The sequence below is a fragment of the Hippocampus bargibanti genome, linkage group LG02 (assembly GCF_051943395.1).
Source record: "Hippocampus bargibanti isolate YZ-2025 linkage group LG02, ASM5194339v1, whole genome shotgun sequence".
In the NCBI taxonomy this organism is placed as follows: Eukaryota; Metazoa; Chordata; class Actinopteri; order Syngnathiformes; family Syngnathidae; genus Hippocampus; species Hippocampus bargibanti.
The window spans coordinates 34,726,034-34,740,552 of record NC_142735.1 but is presented as its reverse complement, the minus strand read 5'-3'; the positions used below and the strand labels follow the sequence as shown (position 1 = coordinate 34,740,552).

Genomic DNA, 14,519 nt, shown 5'->3' with positions numbered 1-14,519 from the left:
TGAAAGCTAGTTAGCTATCTATTAGTTATCTATTCGCTATCTATTTCTGGCTACCTAGCTAGCTTCAACCCCCACCCTATCCCCTTTCAATTGCTGCTGTGGACTGCAAATTTCCCCATTGTGGGACGAATAAAGTTTTTCTGATTCGGATAGCCAGCCAGCTAGCTAATACCTAGCTAGGTAGCCAGCTAGATAGCTCAAGTGAGCAACATAATGTAAAAAATATTCATAATAATACATTTCATTTCTAAGCGCCTTTCAAAACTCTCATGGTCGCTTTACTGTCACAGGATACGTTTTTCTGTGGGTGAGCAGCGGCAGCCACATGCGCCAGCGTTAAGTCAACCCGGAAGTAACTCAAACACATTGAAAGCTAGTTAGCTATCTATTAGTTATCTATTCGCTATCTATTTCTGGCTACCTAGCTAGCTTCAGCCCCCACCCCATCCCCTTTCAATTGCTGCTGTGGACTGCAAATTTCCCCATTGTGGGACGAATAAAGTTTTTCTGATTCGGATAGCCAGCCAGCTAGCTAATAGCTAGCTAGGTAGCCAGCTAGATAGCTCAAGTGAGCAACATAATGTAAAAATATTCATAATAATACATTTCATTTGTAAGCGCCTTTCAAAACTCTCAAGGTCGCTTTACTGTCACAGGATATGTTTTTCTGTGGGTGAGCAGCGGCAACCACATGCACCACATGTGCCAGCGTTTACTCAACGCGGAATTAACTCAAATAGATTCTAGTAATACCGCTCAATCTTTCCAAAACATCTTTTTCACGCCACTTATCCAATCAGTATGCCGTTTTTACCGCTAGCTAACGGTGACCCACATATACTGTATGTGATAAAATACTGTACATGGCCGTGCCTCAGCATGGCAGAGTACTACACTACTAACAAGCATAACAAGGTAAAAAAAAAAACCACACTGCTCCCATGAGTTGATTATAATCCTGACACGCTGCAGGGATAAACAGCATGTTTATCAATGCCGTGTATCTTATGCTAATTAAGATTTTGTTTTTGCCAAACGCAGTGTTTAGTATGCTACGTTAATGCTATGTTAAGACAACAAGGGATTCATTACCGAGACTTGTATTTAACTTAAATTCAAGATATATTACGGAAAGAAAAAAAAAAACTATGAAAGCAGAGATCTGGCACTGCCACCTCTGGACGTTAGGGATGTACAGTGATACCCCGGCTTACGAACACTTTAGTTTATGAATTTTTCACCTTACGAACATTAAATTCACGAGAATATAATCTTGGCATACAAATTAGTTTTCGGCAGACGAACCAACCTACACGGTCGAACAGCCCGGTTGTTGGCGTACCACCTTTCTTTGAGTGCAGACATGGTTTGTTATCGAGTGGAGTAATTTTGCTATTATGGGACTGAAAAAGACTCCACCACAGTCTAGTGTTAAAACGAAGAGGACACGAAAGAAAATTACGGCCAAGCAGAAGAAGGAGATCATCGGAAAATACGAACAAGGTGTGCGTTTGTGTGACTTAGCGTCCCATTAGCAATATGCTAAGTCGACCATTGCTACATGTGGCTAAGGGTGTTCCTGTGTTGTTTAAGCAACGGTCTCAGGCAATAGAAGAGGTTGAAAAACTTTTGTTGATTTGGATTAACGAAAAGCAGCTAGCAGGGGACAGTGTGAGTGAGGGTATTATTGTTGAGAATGCATGGCAACTTCACTCGGATATCATCAAGAGGCAACTACATTAATGACCATCACAACGGTTAATAAAACGCCTTTATTATATTGTACAGTTTATTTCTTCAATTACAATCCAATAGCACATTTATTATACATAAAATAAGGTATATTTTGAATAGTTTTTAGGCTTAATTAGTAGAAAATTAGATTTTATGGGGACCTGGGAATGGATTATTCTCATTTTAATGGTTTCTTATGGGAAATAAATGTTTGGCAGACGAACTTTTCGCCTTACACACACTTCCTGGGAACCAATTAAGTTCGTAAGATGAGGTATCACTGTATATATAGGGCCAGGGCTACCAGCACAATTTTTAGTTCGCTGACGAAGCTTTTCGTATGACAAACGAACCATCCGACACCTTCAAAGAAGTACAGATGACGACTGAAGAAACCTTTCGCATTGAAATACAAAACTAAAACTGTCTCCATTATTTGAACCAAACTGTTTTATCAATTTCATGCAGCTGCTGGACATGAATGTCCACAGCGGGCCGATGATTGCGGCGCAACGTGATTGCTGCATTGACTGCAATCATTCACCGTTATGGCCATTGGCCGATGGAAGACAGAACTCCAAACGTCTGCATCGGCTTTGTGCTCGCTCACAGGCCGCCTGGCACGGGATCAATGCCGAATTGCAGATGTGAGCAAAAAGCATTCATAACCGTTCACGGGTTATGAGTTACTTAATGGTCATTGGACGAATGAGAGATAGCGAAAAAGGGGGGGACGGTCGTGGGAATAATTACGAGCGACTCATTTAAAATGACAGCTGCAAAAGCTGCGTCATTTATGCTAAGCTGAGCTTGGTTTATGAACTTCATTGGTTCCCAGAAAGAGTGCCTAAGGCAAAAAGTGTGTATCCCAAAAATTTAATTCCAATAGGAAACCATTAAAATGAGAATAATCCGTTCCCAGGTCCCCATAAAACATAATTTTCAACGAAATAAGCCTTAAAACTACACAAAATATACCTTATTTTATGTATAATAAATGTGCTATGGTATTATTATTAAATAAATAAACTGGACTGTTTAATAAAGTCGTTTTATTTACCTTTCTTTTGGTAAATAAAATTTATGCTAAGCTGAACTCCTGTATATGAAACCTGCCTCTCATATTTGATAACCGATTTAAAAGTACCGTCACACCTTGGCTTATGAACTTAATTGGTTCCCAGACAGTGTGTAAGGCAAAAAGTGTGTATCCCAAAAATTTAATTCCAATAGGAAACCATTAAAATGAGAATAATCCGTTCCCAGGTCCCCATAAAACATAATTTTCAACTAATTAAGCCTTAAAACTACACAAAATATACCCTATTTTATGTATAATAAATGTGCTATGGTATTATTATTAAAGAAATAAACTGGACTGTTTAATAAAGTCGTTTTATTTACCTTTCTTTTGGTAAATAAAATTTATGCTAAGCTGAGCTCCTGTATATGAAACCTGCCTCTCATATTTGATAACCGATTTAAAAGTACAGTGATACCTTGGCTTATGAACTTCATTGGTTCCCAGAAAGAGTGCGTAAGGCAAAAAGTGTGTATCCCAAAAATTAAATTCCAATAGGAAACCATTAAAATGAGAATAATCCGTTCCCAGGTCCCCATAAAACATAATTTTCAACGAAATAAGCCTTAAAACTACACAAAATATACCCTATTTTATGTATAATAAATGTGCTATGGTATTATTATTAAAGAAATAAACTGTACTGTCTAATAAAGTCGTTTTATTTACCTTTCTGATGGTAAATAAAATTTATGCGAAGCTGAGCTCCTGTATATGAAACCTGCCTTTAATATTTGATAACCGATTTAAAAGTACCGTCACACCTTGGCTTATGAACTTAATTGGTTCCCAGAAAGAGTGCGTAAGGCAAAAAGTGTGTATCCCAAAAATTAAATTCCAATAGGAAACCATTAAAATGAGAATAATCCGTTCCCAGGTCCCCATAAAACATAATTTTCAACTAAATAAGCCTTAAAACTACACAAAATATACCTTATTTTATGTATAATAAATGTGCTATGGTATTATTATTAAAGAAATAAACTGTACTGTCTAATAAAGTCGTTTTATTTACCTTTCTTTTGGTAAATAAAATTTATGCTAAGCTGAGCTCCTGTATATGAAACCTGCCTTTCATATTTGATAACCGATTTAAAAGTACAGTGATACCTTGGCTTATGAACTTAATTGGTTCCCAGAAAGAGTGCGTAAGGCAAAAAGTGTGTATCCCAAAAATTTAATTCCAATAGGAAACCATTAAAATGAGAATAATCCGTTCCCAGGTCCCCATAAAACATAATTTTCAACTAAATAAGCCTTAAAACTACACAAAATATACCTTATTTTATGTATAATAAATGTGCTATGGTATTATTATTAAAGAAATAAACTGTACTGTCTAATAAAGTCGTTTTATGTACCTTTCTAATGGTAAATAAAATTTATGCGAAGCTGAGCTCCTGTATATGAAACCTGCCTCTCATATTTGATAACCGATTTAAAAGTACAGCGATACCTTGGTTTATGAACTTAATTGGTTCCCAGACAGAGTGTGTAAGGCAAAAAGTGTGTATCCCAAAAATTTAATTCCCGTAGGAAACCATTAAAATGAGAATAATCCGTTCCCAGGTCCCCATAAAACATAATTTTCAACGAAATAAGCCTTAAAACTACACAAAATATACCTTATTTTATGTATAATAAATGTGCTATGGTATTATTATTAAAGAAATAAACTGGACTGTTTAATAAAGTCGTTTTATTTACCTTTCTGATGGTAAATAAAATTTATGCGAAGCTGAGCTCCTGTATATGAAACCTGCCTTTCATATTTGATAACCGATTTAAAAGTACAGTCACACCTTGGCTTATGAACTTAATTGGTTCCCAGACAGTGTGTAAGGCAAAAAGTGTGTATCCCAAAAATTTAATTCCAATAGGAAACCATTAAAATGAGAATAATCCGTTCCCAGGTCCCCATAAAACATAATTTTCAACTAAATAAGCCTTAAAACTACACAAAATATACCTTATTTTATGTATAATAAATGTGCTATGGTATTATTATTAAAGAAATAAACTGTACTGTCTAATAAAGTCGTTTTATGTACCTTTCTAATGGTAAATAAAATTTATGCGAAGCTGAGCTCCTGTATATGAAACCTGCCTCTCATATTTGATAACCGATTTAAAAGTACAGCGATACCTTGGTTTATGAACTTAATTGGTTCCAGACAGAGTGTGTAAGGCAAAAAGTGTGTATCCCAAAAATTTAATTCCCATAGGAAACCATTAAAATGAGAATAATCCGTTCCCAGGTCCCCGTAAAACATAATTTTCAACTAAATAAGCCTTAAAACTACACAAAATATACCTTATTTTATGTATAATAAATGTGCTATGGTATCATAATTAAAGAAATAAACTGTACTGTTTAATAAAGTCGTTTTATTTACCTTTCTGATGGTCGTTGGTGGCTTGATGCAATGGAGTGGACGGTTTTATCAGCATTTAACACTTGATGAGGAACGTCGCCTTCTTCTTTCACCATCTTGAGGAATGATCCCTTGTAGGTGCTTTGTCCGCAATAATTTTACCTAGTTCCTCATCAACTTTGTTCTGTTTAGCTGGTTTGATAGCTTTTTGCATCAAGTGTACAGATGGCTTGTGCGGGTTATTTGTGGAGACTGATTGATGGGAATTTTAACCGTGCAGTCTACACTCTGCCTTTGAACTATCAAAGTTGAAACGAGTCCAAATGTCACTGCTTTCTATCCATTTTGTCAGTCTCTCTCTGTCGTCTGCTTGTCTCTTTAAAGGACAGCCGACACCTTCGGACAAGTTGCATCCATAATTTGTGAAATGACTTATACTGAGCGCATTTTAGAAAGATTCCACCGCACATAGCTATATTTTACGTTTTAAGACTCGCGCTGAATATTCAGGAAGTATTGTTTTCGAGTTGATGACGATTCGGTGACGTCACGGAGAGAACGCCCCTGACCGACAAAGTGACACACAATGCATTTTGGGCACTTTTTTCATCTGAAAACACTGTGTTGATCGCGAAATTAGAAGGAACATAAAGTAGGTGTACAAACGAAGGTTGAAACAAATTCCCAGCGAACAAATCAGCCCATTTCCAACGCAGCTTGTGCGCCATCTTGTGCATTTTCTGGGACGCTACATTGGAGTCCTGACAGCTCGAATTGATACGGAAGGACTTTTTTAATTGATTGCAAACATGTATGCTTTCCTCTTCAGAACTATTAGAATAATATTCATAACTGGATGAGTAACAAGGAAGCATCCTCTCCGAATCTGAACTCTCTGAAGCCATTGTTTTGATTCTTGAGCAAGGCAAAGACGTCCTGGCGTGACGTCCCGAACAAGGGGGCGGGACCTTCTGAAACTCTCAATTTCCTGGGTCATTTTGAAGTAGTTTTGGGAGACTTTAAGTCATTTTAAAAAATAAACATATCAGCCTGCGTGTTTTGGGTATTTTAGGTGCTATAAAAGTTTTTCTGATGTCAGTTAGGAAACAAAAAAATGGTGTTGGTTGTCCTTTAAGGCGAAAGGGGCTGAACTGATGTTTACTTACAGTGTTTGTGTCGAGCGAAGGTTGCTTTTGTTAACGGGGATCAACCATCAGTGCAATCTCGGAACCTGTTGAGGCACCAAAAGAAAAAAAAACAATCAAGACGATAATTAGCAAAGCATCACATATAAATCAGTCATGTTATTTAGCAATAATGTTGATTTGATTGCTTTCTTAACTCATTCAAAATGTGCAAAAATGTCTGCTCCAGTGCCAGGGTTTTTATCATCATTGTCACTTAAATTCCAGAACCCACAGAATACAGTGATACCTTGGCTTACGAACTTAATTGCTTCCCAGACAGTGTGTAAGGCGAAAAGTGTGTATCCCAAAAAATAATTTTCCATAGGAAACCATTAAAATGAGAATAATCCGTTCCTAGGTCCCCATAAAACATCATTTTCTACTTTCTAATTTTCTAAGCCTTAAAACTACACAAAATATACCTTATTTTATGTATAATAAATGTGCTATGGAATTATAATTAAAGAAATAAACTGTACTGTATAATAAATCTGTTTTATTTACCGCTGTGATGGTGTTTGATGGCTAGTGCGGATTATTTGTGGAGCCTGATTGATAGGAATTTTAACCTTGCAGTCTACACTCTGCCTTTGAACTATCAAAGTTGAAAGAGTCAAAATGTCACTGTTTTATATCCATTTTGTCAGTCTTTCTCCGTCGTCTGCGTTATTGACCAATCACATGGCTTTAACCGACAAGTGGGGGCGGGGAATAGAGGACAAAAAAAATCAGCAGCCATTTTCTGTTTTTGGAGAATGGTTTCATTCTCTCTCGCTGTCTGTAACCCCCCCCACACTCACTGCTGCGTTCTTGACCAATCACGTGGCTTTAAACAACGACTGGGGGCAGGGAATAGAGGACCAAAACAAGCCGGCTGCCATTTTCTTTTTGGAGAACAGGCTGGTTCGCGAACGACACATCACTCATTGTGGCAGCTCCGTGTGCATCCCGAAAAATAGTTTGTATGCCAAGGTAAAATGTTCATAAATTTTACGTTCGTAAACCGAAAAGTTCGTAAGCCAAGGGGTTCGTAAACCGAGGTATCACTGTACTCGTATTTTCTGTCAGTTAGCTTCTGCGCATGATTTATCTGATGATGAATGCTTTCTAGGATTGTCCGCATATTAAAAAACGCATGGTTGCGAGGCAACATTTGTTTTAGCAATAAACAAATCAATAGCTTCATTTATCATCTGTAACTGCTTTTCCTTGTCTTTTAATATTTACAAGTCAATTTATTCTCAGTCAAGGCTTTTTAAACCAAAACGCCGGCTTTCACTCTGCAGTTATTCATTATCTACCGAATTCCATCATCACTCATTGTCATTCACGGCATCTCTATACTTCTGGAGGCATTAAAAGGACGATCAGGGAAGAAAATGATGGTTAAATAACTGAAATGTATTGAACAAAGCATTTTGAGCTACCCCTGCATTAGCGCTGAGGTTTTTAGCTGCGAAGGCTTAAAAGAGTCGAGGTGTCAGCTAAAAGCTGAAAATGGAGGTTGGGGGCGTGTTTGTCAGGAAGGAAGATCAAGTGCGTAATTGCTCACAGTTCTCGATTGTCAGTATTCAACTTAGCGCATACAAAATGTCCTCTTTTCCGAGTGCTTTTGGGTCTCTGCGTGTCTTCACGCTAACTCAGAGATGTGACATATGGAACAGTTGGACCCACTTAAACTTCATATGAATTTGGTACAAATAATGGAGAATAAGAAGTTATCATATTTAAAAGTTTCATGCTTAGCTGGCCAACCAAACAATAGTCAAGGCGCAGATAGCCACAGTGAATCTGAATGAAACAGACAGTGCCCAGTTAAACTGTCATCTTCATCTAGGAGATCTGGCCTCGGACAGAATTTAGGACTTGGGAAACTCCTTTGTCACGGAAGGACTTGAAACTCCCTCACAGGAAGAGCTCATTAGCCAGGTTACAAATGTATCAGTTCATGGAAAAGACAACCAATTAAAATATCTGTTTTATTGCTTAGAGCTGCTGGTGCTCGGAACGTCCAGGGGTGTGGTATTATAATTAAGAATACTATGTTTTACTAATGTATCACTTTAATTGGCATATACAGTAAAGTCTCGTTATATCGATATTCAAGGGAGTCCGAAAAAATATCGATATAACTGGGACTATCGATATATCCGACCGTGTTTGCATGTAATTTTCTCCGTGCGTGCATAGAAATAGTATCGATATAACCGGGACTATCGATATATCCGATATCAATATAACGAGACTTTACTGTACTCTCAATAGATAGCTTGGCAGAGGGCTGCAGAATTCAGGCGTCTGTTATGAATGGCTGCGTCTCCTGCCGGCAGTCAAGACATTCTTTCTGGGTTCGATTCTTTCTCCACAGTGTCCGGTCAAACATCTCTGACAGTTAATTCCAAAATTATCTGGAATTACATAACTTTGCTGCTGTGTTACTTCCGGGTAGAGTGAACGCTAGCGCGAATGGCTGCCGCTGCTCACCCGTACAAAAAAATATATGTGACTGTAAAGTGTCCTTGAGATTTTGAAAGGCGCTTAGAAATGAAATGCATTATTATTATTATGATTATATGAGTTTGAAATGAGGGCAGATGTCCAAAATTCAATGCAGCGTAAGAAACCATAGACCAGGGGTGACAAACGATTTATTTGTCGCAAGCAAAATTTTGGAAATGGTGTCCTCTCAATGGCCGTGATGAATATGGGGGAAAAAAATGTATATTGTTTGCAGTTTTCAGGCTTTTTTTAGTTGAAAATTGTATTTTATGGAGACCTGGGAACGGATTATTCTCATTTTAATGTTTTCCTATGGGAAATGAATTTTTGGGATACACATTTTTCACCTTACACACCAATTAAGTGCGTAAACCAGGTTCCCACTGCACCTTCCAAAAAAAAAAAAAACCAAGTGAATCTAGATTCGCATTAGCATTCAAGCAGAGAGGCCAGCGCGTGACACGGTGCAATGTTTGGAACGTTAAATATTGAGCTTAATAACAAATGAGAACTCAGCAGCGCAAGCTCGTGTTGCTGAATGTTAATTTTCTATTTTAGACGGACCGCCTGCAAGTGTAACAAACATTATCCATCTTGGCTTTTCAACGTGTGTACACTCAAGTGGCTAAAACTTGAGCTTGGAGAGTCGCCACAACAACTTTCGTTTGGGGATAAACATGTCTCGTGGCATCGTCAACATTTGGATTGGATTGGATGCATTGTGAAATCGCTTTATGAATACCACGTGTGGAAAAGTAACCTGTGTTTAACTCCAATATATTAACAGTGCTTTTTTTTATTTATCTAGCTATCTGGCTAGCTATCTAGCTGGCTATCTGGCGAGCTTGCTAGCTATCTATTTGCTCTTTATTTGCTATTCATTTGTTATCTATTATCTGTCTATCTATCTGTCTAGCTATCTAGCTATTGGATTGGATTTGCCTTTATTAGTCTCGCAGTGGAGAAATTTACATTTCACAGCAGCAAAGTGATGAAAGGTATGAAAGTAGGAAACAAAATACAGGAGCTGCTGGAAAGGCAGCCACTCTCGCGGCGCCGTCTTGAAGTCAAAATAGCAAAAAAAAAATCAAATATCAAATAATAAGCACAAAGACAATATGAATATGACACAAAGACACAGAGTCATTCATTCTTAAGCACTTTCTGTGCCCTCTTTGTTACATGAAGCAGTTCTAGATGAAAGAGGAGAGGATCAAATCCCCTATCTAACTAGCTATCTAGTTGGCTATCTGGTTAACTACCTAGCTAGCTATGTATTTACTACCCATTTGCAATGAATTGTCTATCTATTAGCCATCTAGCTGGCTGGCTAGCTATCTATCTGGCTGGCTATCTAGCTACCTGGCTAGCTATTAACTATATTAGCGAGCTATCTCACCTTCTATCTATATAAGTTAATTCTTCCAGGTTGAGTGAACGCTGGCGCGTGTGGCTACCGCTGCTCACCTAAAGAAAAACTTATCCAGTGACTGTAAAGGGACCTTGAGAGTTTTGAAATGCGCTTAAAAATGAAATGTTTGATTATTTAGCTAGCTATCTAGCTGGCAATCTGGCTAATTAACTCGCTATCTATTGTCTATCTATTTCCAATCTATTGGCTATCTATTAGCTATCTAGCTGGCTGGCTAGCGTTCTGGCTATCTGTATCTGGCTAAATGTATTATTATTATTATTATTATTATTTAATCCCCGAGCACCAGCGGAAGAAACCTTGAAAAAGCTCAACAGGATTTGCTCTGTGTCTTCATGTTTACACCCCAGGACAGCATACATGATGTCCTCCCTGGGAACTTTCTGTTTACAGAACAACAACAACAAGAACAACGACAACAACGTGTCTTTGAAGTCGGTGAGTTGCTCATGTTATGTCGGAAATGATTTTTTTTTTGGGGGGGAGGCACAACCCGATGTTTGAGCGAGTTTACGTCAAAGCAAAGCAAGTCAAGGTTAAAGGACAACCGACACCTCTCCGGTCGGTCGGTCGGTCTGTCGGTATGTCGGTCGCTCGGTCCGTGGGTCGCTCTGTCGGGCGTTCTGTCCGGCGCTCTGTCCGGCGCTCTGTCGGGCGCTCTGTCGGGCGCTCTGTCGGTATGTCGGTCCGTCGGTTGCTCGGTCCGTCGCTCTGTCGGTCGCTCTGTCGGGCGCTCTGTCGGGCGCTCTGTCGGGCGTTCTGTCGGTCGCTCGGTCGGTGGGTCCCTGGGTCCGTGGGTCCGTCAGTCGCTCTGTCGGGCGCTTTGTCGGGCGCACTGTCGGTCCGTCGGGCCCTCTGTCGGGCGCTCTGTCGGGCGCTCTGTCGGGCGCTCTGTCGGGCGCTGTGTCGGGCGTTCTGTCGGTCGCTCGGTCAGTGGGTCCCTGGGTCCGTGGGTCTGTCGGTCGCTCTGTCGGTCGCTCTGTCAGGCGCTCTGTCGGGCGCTCTGTCGGGCGCTCTGTCGGGCGCTCTGTCGGGCGCTCTGTCGGGCGTTCTGTCGGTCGCTCGGTCGGTGGGTCCCTGGGTCCGTGGGTCCGTCAGTCGCTCTGTCGGGCACTCTGTCGGGCGCTCTGTCGGTCGCTCTGTCGGGCGCTCTGTCGGGCGCTCTGTCGGGCGTTCTGTCGGTCGCTCGGTCGGTCGCTCGGTCGGTGGGTCCCTGGGTCCGTGGGTCCGTCAGTCGCTCTGTCGGTCGCTCTGTCGGGCGCTCAGTCGGGCGCTCAGTCGGGCGCACTGTCGGTCCGTCGGGCGCTCTGTCGGGCGCTCCGTCTGTCGATCCATCGGTCTGTTGTGACACAGGTTTGTTTTACCCTACGCATGTTCAGACATTTGGTGCATGTGCTTGGCTGATGAGCCAATGGTGCGAGGCTACCCATCTGTGATATTATGACTGAACGCCTCTAAATTAGAATACCGCCGAGACGCGCCGATACCGTGACACCAGGGCCATACGGTTGGTCAAGATTAGCGGAACGCCGCTTGACACCGAGCCGGGGTGCGCCCGGATGATGGGAATAAAGACTCGATGCTAAATGACTTGCAAACAACCAAACGCCCGTCCGCCTGGTATTTATACCTTCCGCACATTCAGCACGGACGCAGCATTTGCTACTCGAAAACACAATTGTCTCAACTTCCTGCATTTTTTTGGTGTAACCGTGAGACGTCGACGTGCTGCAAATGTGACTTGTCACATTTGTGACGCCACTCCCCCAGATGGCATTTAGGGCCAATCATTGATCTGATTGGATGCTTTGTGACAGTTGCAGTTATTAGGTGACATGTTGGTCACTGGGTCCAATCGACCAACAGTGTCTGCTTCTGTGTAAGCTCTCAGTCGTACAGGAATAGTCCATCGATGAAAAGGTTTCTTCAGCCGTCATCTGTACTTCTTTGAAGGTGTCGGACGTTTCGCTTCTTATCCAAGAAACTTCGTCAGCAAACTAAAGTCTTACTGGTAGTTTCGGCCCTATATATATATCCCTACTGTGCAGACGTGGCAGTGCCGGACACTGCTATGATTGGTCCCTGATCTCAGGTTGGGGAAAGCAGAGGACTAATTCCTGCGGCTCCACTGATTGCTTCTATTGTCTTGACTGACGACTGGCCTGATTGCCCAATTTTCCCTGGTATCACCTCATTAGCATGACTAATCCTATGTTGCCTAAGCAGTCTATTGTACTATTATTGATCAAGTACAATAGAAGAAGTATAGATGACGGCTGAAGAAACCTTTTCATCAACAGTGTCTGCTGTCACATAGAAATATGATAGAAATTCCTTCTGCATTTTAATGCGAATCACTGCTTTTGATTTGACTGAACGCTGCCTAAACTTTGTTACAGACTCCAAATGACCAATTTTACCCCAGATGGTGATACAGATGCATACATGTGACAGTTAGGAATATTCTCTGCCATTTAGCCAGTTCACCTTTGGATTCCCTGCGATCAAATCTATGAGTAAAACAAGTCAAATCAATACGATCGAGGCCCAACCTCGTAACTGACTTGATGGATCTGCTGCACAATGTCAGCGAACACGTGCCTCTCATAAAAATGACATGCTTCCTCGTAATATAAGCCTATCCAAAAGAATATTTCATATTATAATATAGTATATTTCATCCTGGGCGTAAAAACCGAATGGTGTCTGGGTTCTCTTGGATGCTCAATATGCATGCTTCTACAGTACAGCATTATATTTAACAATCATAAAATAATGCGATATATTGAACGGTTTGCTTTTATAGCTACAGATAATACGTTGCACTCCCCTTGGTATGCCTTTCTAAGTTGAGCTTTTCTGGCTACATGCTGTTAGTTTGCTCAATTTTGCATGAAAAGGATGAGAAAAATGTTTTTTTGAGGGTCTGTAAATGAAGGCAAATGGTAATGAATGGCCTCAAGAGATAGAGATACAGCGATACTTTGGCTTACGAACTTAATTGGTTCCCAGACAGAGTGTGTAAAGCGAAAAGTGTGTATCCCAAAAAATAATTTCCCATAGGAAACCATTAAAATAAGAATAATCCGTTCCCAGCTCCCAATAAAACATAATTTTCAACGAAATAAGCCTTAAAACTACACAAAATATACCCTATTTTATGTATATATATGTTTATTTTCTCAGCCTTATTACTACAAAAATATACCTTATTTTATGCATAATAAAAGTGCTATGGTATTATAATTAACGAAATAAACTGTTCTGTGTAATAAAGTAGTTCCTCATCAATTGTGTTCTGTTTAGCTGGGTTGATAGCTTTTTGCATCAGGTGTACAGATGGCTTGTGCGGGTTATTTGTTGATGGGATATTTTAACCTTGCAGTCACCACTCTGCCTTTGAACTATCAAAGTTGAAACGAGTCCAAATTTCACTGATACATTTGCTCATTCTCTCTCTGTCGTCTGCCTTTTTCTTTAAGGTTTAACAGCCTCACTCGCGGTTGGCGGCCATTTTGTTGTTAGGAGAACGGGTTCGTTTGCGAACGACACATCACTCATTGTGGCGCTCCGCGTGTATACGAAAAAAAAAGTTCGTATGCCAAGATAAAATTTTCTGAAATTTAACGTTCGTAACCCAAAACATACGCAAGCCAAGGGGTTCGTACACCAAGGTATCACTGTATATGGATCTGGAGTTATCTGAGCTTGAAATGGGGGCAGCTGTTCAAAAGGCAATGCTGCCCCTTTGTGGGAGGGAAATACATTTTGAGAGGTCTGACCAGCGCTTTATCTGCACCCCTCCCAAAAAAATAAAATAAAATGCGAACAAATTCGGGAATGCCGCTCTATGTCATATTTTCAATTCCTGAATAAATTCATGAATGGCAGTGAATGAGTTAATAAACAAATACAAAAATGACACTGTAGGATATAACAGAGGCACATTCATATCATATCATGTCCAATAATGATCGCTAATGCTAAACGTATTCTCTAGCTATCTATTTGCTGTCTATTAGCTATCTAACTATCTAGCTGGCTATCTAGCTAGCTATCTATTTGCTGTCTATTAGTTATCAAACGAACGAGCTGGCTATCTAGCTAGCTTTCTATTTGCTGTCTATTATCTATCTAACTAACCAACTAGCTGCCGAGCTAGCTATCTATTTGCTGTCTATTAGCTATCTAACTAGCTGGCTATCTAGCTA

The 14,519-nt window shown here is 40.3% G+C and overlaps 1 protein-coding gene across 9 annotated transcripts in view; it reads right to left on the bottom strand.

The window, feature by feature from the left end:
- Positions 1-14,519, bottom strand: part of frmpd3 (FERM and PDZ domain containing 3) — an 82,064-nt gene that overhangs the window by 44,738 nt on the left and 22,807 nt on the right. For all 9 annotated transcript variants that reach the window (XM_088991121.1, XM_088991123.1, XM_088991118.1 and 6 more), the window contains exon 2: positions 6,357-6,421. The gene's annotated coding sequence lies outside the window, so the exon portion shown is untranslated. The remainder of the gene's footprint in view (positions 1-6,356; positions 6,422-14,519) is intronic.